Below are 7,541 nucleotides of genomic sequence, written 5' to 3'. Positions count from 1 at the left end.
GTCGCAGGGGGTCAGGCACAAACTGTTTGAGTCTCTTCATTAGATGCTTGTTTAATCACAACCCATAATAGGCAGCAGTTTTAATTGTCCATATATATATGCACTGTATATTCACACAATATAGGCATTCAAACAAAATTGCAGATTGCACTTCTCAAGAACTTATCGTTTTGCTATGCGTCAACACTTTCCCTTGTGTGTGTGTGTGTGTGTGTGTGTGTGTGTGTGTGTGTGTGTGTGTGTGTGTGCGTGCGTGCGTGCGTGCGTGCGTGCGTGCGTGCGTGCGTGTGTGCGTGCGCACGCGTGTGTGCGTATGTGGATTCATGCATGTGCATGACAAAAAGACAGTAATAATCTAAGCCTTGTTTGAAATATTAATGTCACATCTACAGTACACAACCACATCCTGAATGTAAAGATTGAGAGTGTAACTAGAAAAAGTGCTCCTTGGAGCACAGGTCTCCGCCAGGTTAGTGTGGGCCAGCAATGTTCGGAATTTGCCAATCAGGCTGGAATGTGAAAAATCGGATGGATCGGACGGATCCGTCTTGATCACTTGACTAAAGAGATTATATGTAATTAATACCGTAAGATAAGACCAATTTGAGTGATGTTTGGGCAACATTTAAGAAATATAAAACAATTGGTTTGCAAAACCGGCCTCCTGCTGGCGCTGGCAATGTTGAAAGGGTGGCATTTGTTCATCAACGTAGTGCGAATATGTGTGCAAAGTTCACCGCAATCGGGCGCTGCGTTCTGCATTTTGTTCAAAACGGGCCACTCCTGCAAACTTTAGATGTCAATCTTAGCCAATCAGGATGGAATATGAAAAATAGAGATGCGTATTGATCACATGACTATAGAGATCATGTGTACCGATTTGTGTGAAATTTGGATAAGATCTGTAGGAGTATTTTGCAAAAAGTGGCCTCCTGGTGGTGCTATAACAGGCCCATGTGAGAAATTTGGGGCACAGGTTCTGAATTGGCATCCAGGGAGTGTGTGTGCACAGTTTTGCTGCGATCAAGCCAACAGTGCCGGAGATTAGCTGTCCACAGACGGACGGAGCGACAGACACACACGCGGACAGACGGACAGGGTGCAAAACATAGTCTCGGCCATGCCTTTCGGCCTGGCGGAGGCAAAAATGGACACACAAGGTTCTTCAGTGTGTGCTGTGTGTATTGTCTACAGCAGGGGTCTTCAACGTTTTTCAGGCCAAGGACCCCTTAGCTGGGGGAGAGATGAAGCAGGGAGCCCCACTACATATAGTATAACATTATGTAGCAGATTAAACCTTTTCATAGATTTCTAGGGTTCAAGTGGTTAATGTAAAAAAAAAAAAAAAAACTATCACACAAAGATTTGGCGGCCCCGCTGTAGTAACTCTGAGGACTCCCTAGGGGTCATTGTTGGAGACCCCTGGTCTATAGCATTAAACACACTTTTTAGGAAATAAGAACACAAAAATTTAAACAAAACAAAGAAATGTAAGGGAGAATGAAAACCTGAGTTATCCACAGTACCCCTCTCTCTCCCCTCCCCCTCCCCTCACTTTGACCAATCAGTCAGGCAGAAGACATCATTTTCATGAGAAGACCACCACAAACTGCCTGTAAACAAGCTCTTCCTTCCTTTTGTACTGCATTATTTATAGACAAGGTATATAGGGAAGGAGAAGGTAGAGGAGAGAGGAGAGGTGGAGATTGGAGGGGCTTAGGTGGGGACATAGGGAAGCTACTCCTACAGTGTCTGTGATGTCCTTTAGTGTATTATTCATGTCCCCCCCCTGTCTGGTTAACATACTTCCACAGTCACCACTGGCTTGTGTCTGTTTCTCTCACCCAGTCAGTGGCTGGGTGTATAGCCCGGTTTATACTTTGTCGTACAATGGTATCAGACAGCTGATCTACGAGCTCACAATGCGTTGCGGAAGCATTAGGAGCTGGTAATGGAGTCATAAGGGTGGAGTCATAATAATTTACATTAGGATGTGGTTCTGGGAGCCATGGAGGATGATTTGATGGAGGACGATTTCAGTTCCATCAGTACAAGACAATCAATTGATTATGATTATGATGATTATATTGTGTAATTTAAAATAAATAAATAAATAATAAGAAACCATGGTTGTGTGCCATTTCAAAGGAAATCAAAGTTCTTACTCCTATAAACATCTATCAGTGCCAGTGTCCCTGGGACCTTGGCATTGGTGGCTCATTTGTATTTGGGAAATAGGCAAAGCACAAACCATGTTCATTCATGGTCAACTTTTACAGGCATATTCAATCTAACACAGAAAATGTAATTAATTAATGATGGATTCATAAGCCAGTGTGCTTCAATTTTCACAATTATTGAACAAGAGATAAACTTAAATAAACACAACCACATATTGGATTAAAAACATACCTCAAAATAAAGGGAAATAGCATGTAAAAAATAGTAGATTGATTTTATGCTTTAGGTTATCCTGTTATTTACATAATTTCATATACTGCATATAAATTCATCGGAAAGTGAGTTTTCAGATGAACCGTATACATCTGCAAATATATGAATATGGATATTCATGCAAATGTATTCTATGAAAATACTTTTATTGACATTTTTATTGACACAATCTCTCTCATCATATACATACTGTATGTATAATGATCAAACGGCATATGTTAACATCAAAATAAAACAAAGAATAAGTCAACACAGAAGTGTTGACTTCTGTGTTGATAATTCCTCCTTGAGGTTTTGTGGGATTGAACAGATTAAACTCTCAGAATGAGGTGGCAGTGTGGGAGATATGTCGAACAAAATGGAGTCACTTTACAGACCCTTTCTCCCAAGGGCATGGATGAGGAGATGGAATGTGGTAGAGTTGTTCCAATATCAGTATCGGAAAAGCTTCCGATACTAAGATACTGGTATCGGTATCAGCGAATATGCCAGTCTATGCCGACCCGATTCCACGTCATTTATCACACAATCTGGGAACCCAGAACCAAATGAGAAGGTAAAACAGCGCCCTCTGCTGTTTGTACTATCTCACTTGGCTCTGGGACAATAACGACGTAGCACCCGTGCGCAAGGAAACCGGGGTTTTGGTCTGCCTTCAGCGTTTCACTTCCGGTGGTGCGACTATGTTTTCATTCCCACTAACAATATGTCTACACGGAACACTAACACCACTTCTCCCAGAGAACATGGATCGTTTTGGTTATAAGCCCGCTTGTTTCTATGATAAAAGAGAAAGTTAAAATGTGAATATCTTTTCGTGGTTTTGTCTGCTCCGCGGACGCTATTGTTAAATTAGTTTCGGTTGGTTTCGAGTGGGGAATGATCGGCGGACACGTAAATCCCGCCCACTACATTTGATTGGGTAAAGCGCGGCCTGCTTCCTGATCTGAAGGCACGCCCACTTGTAGCCCAGTGTGTACACGTTATGACGAACCTTCACGACAGATTCCAACGCAGAGCAGAATCTGTTCTTGAGAGATTATTTATCACATGATGATATTTCACAATAGTAATATATTTTGATTGCTTCAGTTGATGTTGCACCACTGTTTTATAATCTTACTCTACTATTTTATATTATTATTTTACTAACCTGTAGCTGCAAATTAACAATTATTAATGGAACTTTTATTTATTCCTAGTCTAGATCAGTGGTTATTAACTTATTTTAATTTCAAGGACCCCCATAACTCTGAGAGTGGCTATCCCAGCATGACTTGGATATCACACACCTAAATAATTCCAAAACTGTAAGTTGGTTTTGGCAATAAATGATTGAATAATGAATATTACGTGAATACTCTTTATTTACAATGGAAGTCTAAGTGTTACGACAGGTGTGTGTCATTAACTCTGTGAAATTAGACAGACAGACAGACAAACAGACAGACTCACAGAAAGACATGCATATAGACTCACAGACCCTCTTTAAAAAAAAAAAAGACAAACATTACACAGCCTCCAAACACTGCAGTTTTTGGCCTCACCACTACACCACCACTACAGAGGTTTGTCAAATTATAGGAGGATTATAGGAGGATGCACTTCATTAGATAGCCATTTTGAAGTCATTAATGTATTTTAAAACTGTGCAATGTGTGATACAACTATAAATGGAGACATTAAACTTTCAATATGTGCAACAACAAAAAAACTTAAATGGACAATAATTTTCAATCAATAAAAAATATAAACCACAATGTTTTTGATGATGGATGTCAGCACAGGGTCCTTGGAATCTTTTTACTTTCATCCCATGATCGGTTGCCCTGCTGTCTTTGTATTGCATGACGTATAATATCATCACTGAAACAGTGAGTAGCTTCTTCTGCTACGGTTTTAACTAAACCCCTCTCAAATGTCCGTCCACTGTCCTAATTCTCCCAGCCTTGCCAAAGCCATTTAGCCAGGGATGAGAGAGAAGTGGATGTTATTTTTGGAGGGTGCGTATCGGTTTGTCCTCAGAGGGTTACTAGGTAAGTCTTACAGCCCCCCCCCCTCCTTCCAGTCCAGCACACACACACACACACACACTGCAGTGTGATTAGCAGTGTGTGTGCCGAACTGGAAGGAGGGGGGCTGCATGGGGGACGAGGCAGCAGTAGCAGGCATTAGTTGTGTTTACACAGCTGGTAAAGTAATGCTACCTCACTCCTCCGCTCAGATTGCAGGGCCACGCAAGCTGCAAGGTTAATAAGACATCATCCTCAGAGGGGAGCTTATTCCTCTTTGGACCTCAGCTCATTTCTTCCTCCTTTTCACATGGTTTGATGGGAAATATGTTAGAGTTAAATTACGTTAACAAAATGTAAGAGGATCTGGTGTTATATCTAGACATATGGTATGTAGGCCTATCATGTATCTTATGTAGCTATCTGAATTCCAGTGCATCAATAAAATGTATGAGACAAGTTTAGATTGACTTTTCCCTTCCTTTCTATCCCCAGGATCACGTTGATCACTTCCTTTGCAGGCTTTAGTGAAAAAGGAGAATAGATCCCTCATTTATTAGTTTCTCATCCCAATGCGTCTGCTAGGGACGCTGGCTCATCTGATACCGTCTGCTTTCGCCTATCTGGCTCGGTACCGACCCGCTAATGAGAGATTGGGATGCGTATAATGGCTTCTGAGTGTTCAATGACTCATGGAGGAAAAACAGACCATCACAGTCACTATTATAGCTCTCAATCCACCTCAGAGTCGTAGGCAGTTGGGGGGGGATTTCGGCTCTCTCATTAAATGAACAACATGGCTGTATCACTGTGTTCGGAGGTATTGTAAAACCCCAATTTCCCTAAAGCTGCTCAAAATAAATGGCCCTCTTCAGCTAACTGCCAGCCTAAAAATGGCATCCTTTAGAATTTGGTGCATTCCAACTCAAACTGGTAACTGATGGATGAGCCAACATGGAACAAAATGAATGACAGCAGCAGAAAAAAAAGAAAGTGAAGGAAAAAGTGGAGAGGACAAGAGAGAGAGAGAGAGAGAGAGAGAGAGAGAGAGAGAGAGAGAGAGAGAGAGAGAGAGAGAGAGAGAGAGAGAGAGAGACACAGAGAGAGACACAGAGAGAGAGAGAGAAAGGAATGCAGAACAGATAAGGAGGCTAATATGCTAATGTTAATTTCCACACGTTCTTTCCTGTGTGTTGTGGTAAAATCATCCTGAGGAGTGTGATTGCTGTCAAACCTGACCCTCTGCTCCTCCACCATGTTTCCCCATAACTCACAATTAACAGCGACATTGGAACCTCCCTAGAGGACCAGTCCGCCTTCATTTCCCTTCCCGCCGCAGAGCCGGGCAGTGGCTGAGGGCCCTTGGCCCCCAGCCCAGTTCTGTGATTTAGCCAACAGAGAGGGAAGGGGGGTTGGGGGAAGGGGGATGAGTTAAGGGAGGAAAAAAGGAAAAGAGAAAGGAAGAGGAAAAAGTAGTGGATAGGGTAGGAAGAAAGAAAAAGAGAGAGGGATGAGTTAGTCAGAGACTGAGGTACGAAGAGGGTAGGAAGAGAGGAGAGAGAGAGAGAGAGAGAGAGAGAGAGAGAGAGAGAGAGAGAGGGAGAGGGAGAGGGAGAGAGAGAGAGAGAGAGAGAGAGAGAAGACGGGTACCCAGGGCCCACTTTGGGGGTTTAGGGCTGTTATGGATATGGCTGTGGTAATTACTCAGTGCTTGTTATTGCCCACGCTGCCACACCTGCGCCCGTCCAAAATACCGCTACAGCGCGGCTATACCGGCTCAGAAGAGCGTCAGGGAGAAACCCTATCAGGCCGCCGTGAGCATGAGTGGCCAGAGTACGACGCAAACAGCATACAGAAGAAAAAAACACATCTTTCTTAATTAGAGCATTTGGAAAATCCCGTTTGAAAACCTAAGTGTCTCGACAGCTTAGCTTAGCACAGTTATTTTGGACAGGCATGCCGTCAGGCGGCAGCAGTGGCACCGGCAGGGTCCTTTTATTTGGGGAAAATAAACGAGCACCTGTTCCTCGACGTGTCAAACTCAATCTCACGGCTCGTTAGCGGGGGGCCCTGCCCAATAACCCAGCTTTAGCGCCGCTTTGGCTCCTAATTCCCATCTCTGGGCTGTCACACAGTGTCATCGCCACAGTCATTCATGTTTTTATTCATTTCAGGTTTCATCATTTATTTATTGACTAGCCAGACTGGCACAGCGAGACAGAGCCAGGACAGAGGTATCCAGAGGCTCCGGGAGAGGAGACAACATCATCTCACTGAAATAAATAAAATAAAACAACTCTACTGACCACAGACAGTGATGGCAGCGAGGCTGTAGAGATACAGTAAAGAAAGTATAAAAATATTCTGGCTGAAATGTTGTTTTTCTCTAGGTTCCTTCTTAACGGCATACTTCTACTTAAACATAGAATTCATTTTATTACAAAGATGTAATCAGTGATTATACTATTATGTGAAGAAAAGAGTAACACACACACACACACACACACACACACACACACACACACACACACACACACACACACACACACACACACATTGCTATATGAGTGAGTGATAAAAACCCAGTTTGATTCTCGATTCTTGATATTTACTTGCAACATACTGTACGTGTGTGTATGTGCAAAAACAAAAACATTACTGCCAAATGTTATGCTGAATAGGATCTAATTTTCTAAAGACATATCTAAAGACATTTCAATGTAACACTTTTGACCATGATTTTTGTGGTGAAATGAGATGACACAGGCAGCCCATTCATTGTCTTTAAAACAAAGGTGTCTGGTCCCAATTTTCTTTTTCTGTTTTTGGAAGCCCCTGAACCTGGCCCATCAGTACGCCTCTCAGTGATTACACTATGAGAGTTGTTTTGAAGTTTATATTATTCGTTTGCATTGGTCTCCTACCACCTGCTATAAGCCCTCTGAATTATTGGCTCGGGAATGCGACTGAATTATTGGCTCGGGTGAGTCATTTTTGGGTGGAGTATCCCTTATAACATTTCAGACATTCCTGGAAACATGTTCATCAAACCAGGGGCTTGAACTCATAACCTGT

Source organism: Gymnoscopelus braueri (assembly GCF_963280865.1).
Source record: "Gymnoscopelus braueri genome assembly, chromosome: 14".
Classification (NCBI taxonomy): domain Eukaryota; kingdom Metazoa; phylum Chordata; class Actinopteri; order Myctophiformes; family Myctophidae; genus Gymnoscopelus; species Gymnoscopelus braueri.
The sequence above is the reverse complement of the archived record's forward strand: the minus strand, read 5'-3'. Positions refer to the sequence as shown.